The sequence below is a fragment of the Vanacampus margaritifer genome, chromosome 7 (assembly GCF_051991255.1).
Source record: "Vanacampus margaritifer isolate UIUO_Vmar chromosome 7, RoL_Vmar_1.0, whole genome shotgun sequence".
NCBI lineage: Eukaryota > Metazoa > Chordata > Actinopteri > Syngnathiformes > Syngnathidae > Vanacampus > Vanacampus margaritifer.
This window is the reverse complement of record NC_135438.1, coordinates 13,208,568-13,220,951: the sequence shown is the minus strand read 5'-3', so window position 1 is coordinate 13,220,951 and position 12,384 is coordinate 13,208,568. Positions and strand designations below refer to the sequence as shown.

The 12,384-nt window shown below is 39.9% G+C and overlaps 1 protein-coding gene across 2 annotated transcripts in view; it reads right to left on the bottom strand.

Moving 5' to 3' along the window:
* Positions 1-12,384, bottom strand: part of ndst3 (N-deacetylase/N-sulfotransferase (heparan glucosaminyl) 3) — a 57,276-nt gene that overhangs the window by 40,113 nt on the left and 4,779 nt on the right. The window lies entirely within an intron of this gene.

Genomic DNA, 12,384 nt, shown 5'->3' with positions numbered 1-12,384 from the left:
GATTTTTATGGGGGGAAAAACGCACAAAATAAGTTCTTGCACTCAATATTGGTTTGCAGTTGAGAGGTTTTGTGCCGTCCTTAAATGGTGATTTATGCATGAGAAAACACCATAAGTGCCTATTTTTGATTGTTCAAATCCTTTGTTGTTGTTTGATTTTTTTTAAACATGCATTGAGCATGAATATACTATGATATACATTGTTTAAATAAAAAAAAATAAAAAAATGAGACACCTATTTTGTCTATGAATGGCCTTTTTGTCATACATCTGGTTAGGAAGTGTGTGGTCCTATGTTGCCCCTCAAGTAGTGCTGTTGAAAAATGGTGGCCCCCTCCAAGCATTTAAGTTAGCCATCCCTGATTTAGAGACTTTAATTAACCTAAGATGCAAATTTTTGTAATGTGTGAGGAAGCTGGAGTACCTGAAGGAAACCCATGCAAGGATGAGAAAACATTAAAACGCCACACAGGAGGGTCAAAGCTGAGATTCGATCCTGAACATCCTACTGTGAGGAAAATGAAAACGTGCTGACCACAATCGCCCTTGCTGCCCTATGGTACTTTTAAAGTCTTTATTTACGGTGACTTAACAATAAAAGCCAACGCTCCGTTTGTTATATTGCTATGTGTGCCTGGGAGGTGGGTTTCTTCAAATTAATACCAAACACAGCTGACTGGCGCATTACATTTTTTTATGGTATGCTGCCACAATGCGTTCTATTTCCATTTGTGTGGTCATCAGCACACTTTCTGGTCAATATTACCATAAAGTGCCTTCGGTGTCCTATTCAGAATCACTCAATCATCACGAAAATGTAGCAGAATAATAAAACTCTGAGGTCTTATTACAAGTGGCCAAACATTTGCACACGTAGCTAAACAATGACAAATTTCTAAATGTGTTACCTACATTTTATAAACTTTCAATTTGTTTATATTTATATATATATATGGCCAAGCGGAATGCAGCTTCGGCGGTTGCTGAGCCAAAAACTCGGACATGTGAGGAGTTTGGTGAGGCCATGGAAAATGACTTCCAGACGGCTTCAAAAATGTCCCCCTTTCATTGTCTACCATTTTAGCAAGGTCACTTTCTTTGCTATTTTAATTTATCTGCTTTGAGTTCCTTTATAATTTAGGTGTGGGATTTCTTGCTAACAGCATAACATCTACTTATACAATGAATTTCCATGGTTCCATGGAAGATCTCAAGTTTTTGGGTGTAATGGGGAAGTTTCAAAGGCACCTTTAGGGACACTTTGCCATCATTGCTTAAATTTCCATGGTGGCATCACTTTAGAGAAATGCTTTAGGCCAGGGATGCTCAAGTGCTGTCCCCGAGAGCCCCTATACAGCCTGTTTTCCATGTTTCCCTCCTGCAGCACAGCTGAATCTAATGATCAGCTAATCAGCAAGCTTTGCCGAAGCCTGATAACGATCCTGAGAATGAATCAGGTGTGTTAGTGGAGAGAAACATGGAAAACAGGCTGGATAGGGGCTTCCGAGGACAGAACTTGAGCACCCTTGCTTTTGACGGATACACACTGAACTAAAGTCTCAAAGAAATGACAAATGCTAAAGTCATGTGCAATATACTGAACATTCCTTTTGGACTCAAAAGTTTACAACAGCGTTATTTGACTTCAATTGTATATCATGTTTAGGAATGCAATGTCTCTGATGTGCCAAAACCTGAAAAGTACAAGTAAAATATTCATACTGTAAATGCAAAAAAAGATATGTTACCATTGCAAAGCAAAAATGTGTCAGGCAAACTGTAGGTCTTTGCTGCCATCAAATAGAAATGTTTGATTGTGGGGGAGGGGGGGTTGCAAGTGAAGATCTGATGATCATTACAAGGCGGCCCGGGGGAACACTACAAACTGCACCCAGCAATTAAACGTGACATACCTCTTAGACAGAAAGACATTTCGAAAATCTCAGAGAAACAATCAAGTCATCTCCTGCTGTTTTTTCTTTTTTTTTCTTCTTTCCTGATGGTAATGGCAGCCGATCTCATTGAGCTGAGGCCTTGAAGCAATACCGGGCCAATCTGTCTCCAGGATGCTGAGCGTGGCGATAAAACCAGCCGTAAGAGAGAAGGCTGCATTTGGCTTAGCGGGAGTAGCTGGGTGGAAGTGTGGATGGTGGCGGCTGGGTGGGGAGCTGTGTACGCAGCCTATTGACAATCCTAGTAATGAAGGTAAACACACACGAGGCTTAGCGGTTAGCGATAGCCCTGCTCTCTGTGCCCAATCCCAAAGCTGCATCGCATTGCCAGTGTCAGAAGTAATGCCAGTTTGCTTTGCTTGTGTGTGCGCGTGTGCATATGTGTATCGTAAGTGCAGTAAGAGGTGCCAGCGAGATGTTGGCGTTCAAACAGATGGAGGTAGTTGGGGGAATTGACATCTGGACAGCTGGCTTGTTATCCACCTTATAATGTAAATCCTCATTCTCTCATTTTTTTTTCTCAAATTTTTTTTTATTTTTCCGTTCAAGTCAGCCCAATATAAAAGAATGTTAATGTTAATGTTAATAATACAGCGGAGGTCACTCTTTATTGAGAACAGGACCCCTCCCACCTCTATTTGATTTATTATACAGAGTATTGATTCAGTTGTCAACTAACTGGATACAACTTAACTTTGGCTTGTTTGTTGGGCATAAATGCAAGCTTTTCTATTGGCCAACATGGCACAAATAATTATGTTACATAAGTTCTGCTTCGAAACAAGTGACTCCCCAAATGAGAGGATCTCCTCAAGACCTGTGCTGCTCCTGTAGTGGGTTAAATGAGTTAAAAGCATATATATATATATATATATATATATATATATATAATTAAATTGGGACAATATTTTTTATATACTGTACAGTACACATGCCATATACACATACACATATACAGCTTTTATAAATGCAAACAACCTAACCCTATCTATACTCAACTACATGAATCATTGCTCTAAATTGTTGATTTAACACAGTTTTCTGCTATAGTGAAACACAAATATTATATAAGCTAATATTAATGGAAAGCAAAACCTTTTTCTGCACATTGTCACTCAGTATGTTGTAATGTAAAACACTATCTACAAATTTGTCAAATTAATTAAAAAGTTTTCTAAATAAAATGGAGCAATGTTATTTATTGTCCCTGTGGCCTCTTAGGAACTTTGAACAGCAGATTTAATTATGTACTGTCATTTTTAATGATAATTAAGGCCTTCATTTTGGAACTTTTTAATGAACTGTAGAAACTTTGGAAAATGTGAAAATGAGAATAAATAAATTAATAGATCAATTAATTGATAAGTAAGAATGTGGTGATTGGGTCAAGCTGTCGGTTAAGGCAAAATGGAGTGCACTACAGGGCTGCAAACAGCAGAGGTGCTGTTGATTTTGTCTCTGCTAGTTAGTCTAAAGAAGAAGAACATGATTTCAGCTGTCGGAAGTTAGTAGCTACAACCACCATATTGAATAATGCGCCAAACATGATTATATGACTCAATATGACTGATATTTTGTTTAAATTTCCACTGCAAAAATAAATAAATAAATAAATAAATAAATAAATAAAAGATCCAAGATCCCGGATACAAGCGGCAGAAATGAGTTTCCTCCGCAGGGTGAACGGGCTCTCCCTTAGAGATGGTCATCCAGGAGGGACTTGAGTTGAGCCGCTGTTCCTCCGCGTTGAGAGGAACCAGTTGAGGTGGCTCGGGCATCTGGATCGGATGCCTCCAGGACGCCTCTCTAGAGAGTTGTTCCGGGCATGTCCCACCAGCGGGAGGCCCCGGGGATAACCCAAGACACGCTGGACAGACAATGTCTCCCGGCTGGCCTGGGAACGCCTTGTGATCCCGCCGGATAAGCTGGTTGAAGTGGCTGGGTAAAGCTGTTGCCCCCGCAACCCGACCGAAGCGATAGAGGACGGATGGATGGATGGAAATCAAACTGTCTATGGCAAATTCCAACAAAATCCAGGACACTAAAGTTTATGATTGCTTGGCGTGACTTGTTTCTACAGATTCTGTTATTCTTACTGTATGAGCTTATTACTATGAAAGTACTTCATAAATGTTGGAGCTGTGCATCCTTTTCCTCTCTTACTCCCTCATCATCTTGTTTAGAAATAACATGATATCAGCATGAAGCATTTGCAGCATGCATATATGTAGTCCTTAGTATCATGGCTTACGCAGGGCAATGGAAGCACATTTGGCAGTAAGAAAGAGCAATGTCGTTTTTCTGGCATGTGGCCTTTTTAAGTGGCTTGTGCTTCAATGTTTTTTTTCATTGAGAAACAGCACTGTGCACGAGATTTAATTCTTGCTATGGATTGTCAAGTGCGTGCGCCTGTTTGTGTAGCTGTGCGTGTAATATGAACACCAGACCAGCAAACTTAAGTGGGTCAGGCATCTCTATTTGATGAGAGACTTGATGCCAGTCTCCTCATAGCTCTCACTGCTCTCTGCCTTTTTTGCTTTTCAACTCGGTGTCAAGGTCTGCTTTACATTACATCGTTTCGTGTCGCAGGTACGTAAATAAAGATGCGACACAAACTGTGAAGTAAACAAAAAAACAAACAGCTTTTGTTCTTCAGCTGTTTATTGTAACACATTCCCAAAAGACAACAAAGTCCCTTGTTTATATTAGGCTAAAAAATACAGTTTTTGTTTTTTTCAGTAATCACGCATGACATCTGTTGGTTGCACCAGCCCTGTTAGGGACACTTTCTTTGGCCATGAAAGAACTGAATGACGTAATCTGAACTTGTATGAGAAATAACTTTGAGGCACTTAATAGCATTTTCTCATCCTTGTCCAACTCTGCAATGCTTTTGGCTGGGTGACAAATGGATATGGAGTCAGCTCAATTCAGCAGACTTAAGTGGCAAATATGCATCATATTAATTAGCTCTAAAGATTAACTCTAAGTAGGAATGTGCAATAAATAGCGGACCGCTCAGCCAAAACCTTGACTGAAGTTCGGACTATTAGCATATTGCACAAAGCCTTTTCTTTAACTTTTCATTTGAAGTCAGAGCGAGAACCAAAGTGAACATGAGGACAAGCACAACTTCTTGAGTGCTTCATCTGTGCTCAAATTCATCCGGACTTTGTACCCAAACAAACTAAGGTGTCCTCATATCAATTATCCATCTGTTTTCTTTGTCTTCCTTACTAGACACAGGAAGGTGACCTAACCCGAAACACATAGCTCTGAATTTGTGTTTTGTGGCAAACATGATAAAACATGCTTCTGGAATGGCTCATGTGCTTTACCTCCCACTTATGAATAATGGAGGGCTTTTTCTTCCTTCATACAAAATTCTCCGGATGTTTAAAACAAGGCCTAATTTTCAATCTGATGTTCACATGAACACGGGGATTTTTTTAAAAGACGGAGTGCTGCGCCCGTGTGGGAGTGGTGATAGCAGACTTCCCTCATGGCCAATGAAAGCTGCACCTCCTATTCCCAATAAATGTGGTACGCTTGTCACGCACTAGCATCTCGACATGAACTTGGGGGCCACCCACTAGCCCCATCGTTTGTGTGTGCCCTCACAGCTGTGCCGTCCAGTAGCAGGGAAAATTTAGTGTAAAAATGCTATGTTCAGACCAACAGTGGGGAAGGCGTTTCCGGTGGCGCGATTGCATTGTAGTCAATGGACTTCGCGCAGCGGGTTGGTGGGGGGAGGGGGGATTGCGTGCCCGGCGCTGCGTTTGGGACGTTTCCGGCGAGCATTTCACTACTTGGCCCATTTCGCCGGCGTTGGCTGAATTTAACTTTTGGCGCCATCCCATCAGCAATAGCCAATCGGTGTCGAGATAGTCCATGTTACCAAATACGTCACACAGCAGACAAAACACAGGAAGTTATTATGTGCAGAACGTGTAGCATAGCAAAGAAAAATAGCTCGATCGTCGCGGTTTGCAGGCACCCGGAGCTGTACAACATGGCGAGCTACGTGTACGGGAACCGGGCCAAAAAGGAGCTTGCTTGGAGGAAGAAGCATGGAGGTTGGCTTATCTGGTGAGTTTGTTTACATACAAAGTGTGAAACAAGCTAGCAATGCTACAATACTGTAAAGTTATCCGGAAAATCCCTCCTCTTCCTCCGTTGCGGCGCGGAGCGAAACAAATTCCATTGAGAAGCCCGCGAACAAACAAGCGCGAGACCAGCGTAGCGTCGCAATATTTTTGGTCCGGTCTCAACGTAGCATAAGTGTACCAACGCAGTAAACGTTCACGCCACTTATTTTCAATGTAGTACTGATAAATGGGCTGAAGTGAAGACCAGAATTTTGTCAGCAAAATGTCTACCAGTGCTCCGATCTATTCACCAAAATTGTATTAAACTAGCTGTGCCAGCATTTAGACGTGGTCTGCGCAGGAGTAAATATAGATGGACTTGTTGCCGCTAAATTGGTACTCCGCTGGGTGCAATTCAGAGGACATAACCTCAATGGGCCAAAACGCCCATCTTGACAGAGCAGTCTTCCAAACTAGCAAACGCACAGCAAGAATTAGGACACGCCGGCATTTGTGCCATGGTGATGGCTCAGGTGCACTATCTCCAAAAATAGAGCCCTAATTTAGCATGTTTTGAAAACGATTCAAATTGCTGGAAATGATGAGGAAATAGGATTTGGTTAAAATCTATAGTATAGTCTTTTTTCTTGACATAGAAACTGACCAACTTATAATTAGGCTAAGATATTTGAATGAATGATTTTGGGTTGAACTTTGTGTTTTTAAGAAAACCTGTGCACCTTTGGACTCATAAGTGAATTGCTGAATGTGAGAATACTGGGGAAAACCCCCTTCTTTAAAAGTATATGACTCACACTTTCAGCTGTGCAAGGCACAACCGTCACAACACAAACATGTAGCACATTTCTTTCTACGTTCTGGCAGTCCACCTCAAGTTTAGCTTGTAGAAACATCACAATAAATTACGCATAGCGATGCATTCAAGGGAAAAGGATGCATAGCGACACAGCTTTTCACTAAAGCCAAGACCCTCCTTTAAGGCTTCATCTAAATGCTTTAGTCCACAGAGCGCGTTGTGAGCAAAAGAGTGAGGAGGAGAATATAAAGAGGCCGCAGATAGTGATCAATGACTTGGCCGGGCGGCAAGGGGGGGTGTTTGACTGAGGAGGAAAACGAGGCAGGGACACCTCCTTGATGACAAGAGGGAGAAAGGTGCATATTAGAAAAAACATGAGAGCAGCACGCTCGCATCATTGATGGCACTTTTTGACTGGCATCATCCCTCATTTTGAGAAATGTCATCCACTGGCTTCCTCCCTGTGAATCATTTTTAATGGTGGAAATAAAGGTGTGTGTCTGTGTGTGACTGGGTGTGTGTGAAGCCAGGAAGGCTGTGTGTCATTTTTTTTTTTTTTTTTGTCACTAGATGAACTCGTGGGGTGAGACTAATGAAGAGTGGTGAGAGAAAGAGGGTGGCATTTTAATTGGTCCTCCTCACTCTTCTTTGTTAGAGAATAAAAGAGGAGGAAAATGAGGAGGTCTGACTGCTCAATAACACTTCATAATTTCATGCAGGGTTACATACAGGCTGGTTTTGAAAGAATTAGTATATTTTTTTACTTTAAATCTTCTCAGTGGAATTAAAAAACGAGTTTTGGTATGCAGCAAAACAAACTTCAACACATGCCAAAAGTCATATTTGTTGTACTAATTTCCAATATGAAATAGCATCCCTTAGAGAAAACCATTAAGCAGACATCACTTCCTAACTAGAAACATTCAGTACAGAGTGCAAACATCTGCCAAGGCTACAATCCTAATTTGGATCAACACCAAATTTGACACCTTTTTAGATAACCTATTCCTGCATTTGAATATATTTGTTCACAATTAAATTATATTTATTGAACAGTGATGAAATACAAGCATAATAGGAGGCTCTAAATTTTCCATTTTTCCAATTTTTCATTTATCTATATGCCAATCACATATGGTGACAGTCAGAACAATGAAAAGCTCTTCCTTCTTGAGATGGTGGAAGTTACAGTAAACATTTTTTTTTTGTTACCATATTTTTGGGACCATTTCACACTTAACCTTGACTCACAGAGCCATTTTTCGCATTAAAAAGTTAATATTTTGTCCAGAATGAATTTGATAACTTTAATTTGAAATGAATAACTTTAAAAACTAAAACTAAACTATAACTGAACTAAACCCAGAAAACAGGTGAGCTATGATTGGTTTTCTGTACATCATCCTTAATTTAAATTATTTCCTATTAAATTATCTCATTCGCATCTCAGTGATATAAGGTGCCTTTTTTCGTCCTACCGTAAATAGAGCTACTTCCTGCTTCTCTGTCTAAGAATCATGTAGCTGAGCATTTCTGGCGGTGAGTTTCCAATATTGTAATGTGGGATCGACGCAGCCAGCTTCCAATAGCTGCCGTGACCAAGCAAAAAAGGTTGGATAATGGCGAGTACATAAGTTGGTTTACAGCTGTTGAACTGTCAATCAAGCTAGCATATAGCATTAGCCAAAGTAACACAACCACAGGTCACTAGTTTAACAGGCGATGTTCAAACTTTCTATTCTTCTGTCGGAGGATCCCTTCCTCTTCTCCACGTAGTGACACAGCAAAAACAAAGCAGGTGAGATACGTAGCACTACCTGATATTTTGTTCGGTCTGAGCCTAGCATAATAGCGCTAAGTTATCAGATAAACACACGGTACAATCAACTAACATACAGCGCTTCACAAAGATAATGTGCCATATACTCTGGTGCGCCTTATGTATGATAATGCTTAAAAAAACAATACGGTGCGCCTAATGGTCCATAAAATAGGGTACTGTATTTACCTGTTGCAATTCATACAGCAGAATAAGATAAGTCTGTTGGCTTCCTGTGAGTATATCAGCTTTGTGCGAAATTCAACAGGCCCACGTTTCATATTGAGTACCTTTGTAAATAATTGAATATAACTAAGATGACATCATCGTTATTTCAGTCTTTTTGTGACATTTTTGTTTGCGCGTGTGCAGTGAGATTTGACTCATGTAAAATAGGTGCCTTGGCTGAATAAAGGTTGGGAAACATTGTACTATTCGAACGCAAACCACACAATACATCAATGAAGCTTATCTCAGCAAACATTCAAGGATTAACCTGTTTGTTTTGTTTTTTCCTTTGGGGGTTTTATTGGTTTTTTTTGCAACTCTTGTAAAAGAAGGACCAGCCTCAACAAGCGGTGAACGTGAGAAGAGAAGAAGCACTGTGTGAAATTAGCACACTCACATTTTCAAGTTTTCTAGCGGCTAGCTTATTAAGTTATTCAAGTTACATTGTAAGTTTGAGCCTAGAACTGATGAATTGAATGCCCATTAGCTGCCCTAGTTACATTTAATAATGCGAAAACAATTGAGGTTAACCACATCCCAGAATGGATTGTGTTCATCCATTAAGATTCCACTCAATAAATTAAGCAATGTGAAATGATTTCAGCACACACTAGAGAATGATGACTATTGTCACCTTGTTCAACCTTCATCACCTATTTACGGGAGAAGTTGCTTCTCATCATCATATTTCTATTCCTCCACCACCCCTCCTCTTCCCTCATTCCCCCTCAGCATTTTGTCTCTGTGAAATGAGGAAGTTTGCTGCGAGCTCTTTCCCCAAGGCGCCACTCACCCTCCCGTCCTTCTTCCTTTCTTCCCGTCTTCCTCTCTGTGATTTCCTGCTATCCTGAAGGAGCAAATGTGGCAGCCGCGTGTGTGCGTTGGAGGTGCAACGGCTCTGTCTTTTTGTGCCGCTGTCTGAACGTCTTTTGACCTCCACCCTCCGTACATCCCTGTCGTTGTGTTTCACCACCAGTTCATCCTCATGTATATTTAGGGGACAAAGTTGAGGAGTCAGGCTAACTTAAAATGAAAATTTATACGAGAGGGGGCATGGCTGCTCAATTTGTGGATAATGTGTATGTGTGCGGAGTTTACTATACTATGCTATATATATACATATATATATATATATATATATATATATATATATATATATATATATATATATATATATATATATATATATATATTAGGAGTGTTAGAAAAAAATCGATTCGGCAATATATCGCAATATTACAGCGCGCAATTCTCGAATCGATTCCATATGTGGCCGAATCGATTTTTAAACATCCATTTTTTTATGGGAATATTCAACAAAACGTCTTACTTAGGGTTAGGATTCAAACATTAAGCATGGAAGAATGTTATATTAATGGAACATTAAGCCTTGATATTTTATTTCAGTGCTGTTCAAACATGCAACAGACTGCAACCTGTTTGTTAAATGCAGTGGCTCAGTTATAAGCCTGAATTTTCATATATATATATATATATATTTAAATACATTTTCAATTTATAGATACCGTATCGGGATGAATCAGTATCGAATCGAATCGTGACCTATGAATCGTGATACGAATTGAATCGCCAGGTACTAGGCAATTCACACCCCTAATATATATACATATATATATATATATATATATATATATATATATATATATATATAGCGTGGAATCCTTCTCCACTTCACTACCTATTAGTGTTTTGTTTTTTGTTTTGTTTTCCAGCCGCCGCATGCTTCACATCTCCTCCCTGCATCTCAGCCACGGACAGGTGGGACCTTTTTTTGTCAGGCATTGATGGAAAGTGGCATTCTATCCTAAATGTCACAGATTGAAACGTGGCTGTACATACACGCAACATTTGAAATGTATCCCCCCCACACACACACACACACACACACACACCACTACTTTGATCACCTGTGTGTGGTCACAGTGAGACAACATGATCATTTGGAAAGACACAACACACAGTCTGAATTAAAGAATAGGCAAAAATAATGGAAACGTTTTTTCTTCTTTTTTTTAAAGTGGGTGTATGACTGGGATGTTTTAATTGTTTCTATACAAGCACCCTTCATTCTCAATCTGGACACAGAGAGGAGATCATCATCTTGGGAGATTACTAAAATGTCCCCAATAAAGCCATAAAATAGTTTATTTAGAGATGATCTAGATATGTTGTTGCTTATTAGGGTTTTGGAGTTGGAAAAGTCACTAAACGAAGTTGCCAAATTGACAACACAGTTAAGCCGTTGACTTCATAGCAACTTCTAGCTTTGACTCGGTTGTAACAGTAACAAAGGCCGTGTTTGTTTAGCATTTGCATGAGACAGAATTGTCCCGAAAATTGCGCAATTTGAAGCAGAGGGTGAAAAGCAGATATTAGTGCAAGTTTGGTGAAATGCTTAATACTTTAGTTTGACTGAATAATGGCAGAAATGTATTCATTAACATGGACACAGTTTAAAATTTTGAAACCAAGTAAACTGTGTCTTCTTTAACTAAACTGAAAGACTGTGGGTACAATTCAGAGTTGTGCAATATTCAGATCGGAGTTTGCCCTTTTGACAGAAGAAAGACCTTGCCGCATATTAAATAATGAATAATAAAATAGATTTAACAGAAAATTCGGTTTACACCGAAAACAGAGATGTCAGCTAAATTTTATATGGTCATGGCCATAAACAGATAAGGATTTAGTGCCTTGCTCAAGGGCATTTTGGCATCCTTCGTTTCCCCCCGCAACTTTCGAGCGAGCCCAGGTGGTAATTCAAAGTTCATTATAGTTACGTTTAAGAGTAGAAACCGAGACAATATTCCCGTTTTCATCTTTCCTTGGGTCGCGACAGAACGGCTTGTTTGCTAATACTCGCTAGCAGTAGCATGCCGCGCCAGCGGATATAAGCAATGCGTCATTGGCTTGGAGCGATATTGTGAATGAACCGTAACCAATTGGAGGATTGTGGGATTACTGTATGCTAATTGCATATGGCCGTGTTTTGTTCCACTCCTCGTCATTGGCAACGTGGCGAACGGGGAGCGTGCACCCTGTAAATTGTACCAACAACATTAAATCGATTTATAACGTATTGACCGGGCCATCGGTTGGTTCAAGCTATTTTTAGACCGATTTATTAGTCCGTGTGTCGTTCAAATCGTTTTTTTTGTTACACCCCTAACATATATATATATATATATATATAGCACACATGAACAAAGTTAATGAAACACAAACTGAGGTGCCCAATCTTTTCCTACATCATACATTTAAGCATTATTCCGTTGAGGCATTGAGAACAAAACAAAAACGATTCAAAACATCCAGTATATTAAACTAATCTAACTTCCTTAATCCGCAATTTAGTGCGGCTGTGAACCAAAACTGAAGTGATTGTTTTTGGCTTGCGTCCGACTGTTTCACCAAGTTTTAAGGCTGTCGGTTAGTCAAGTCAAATTTATTTATGTAGCC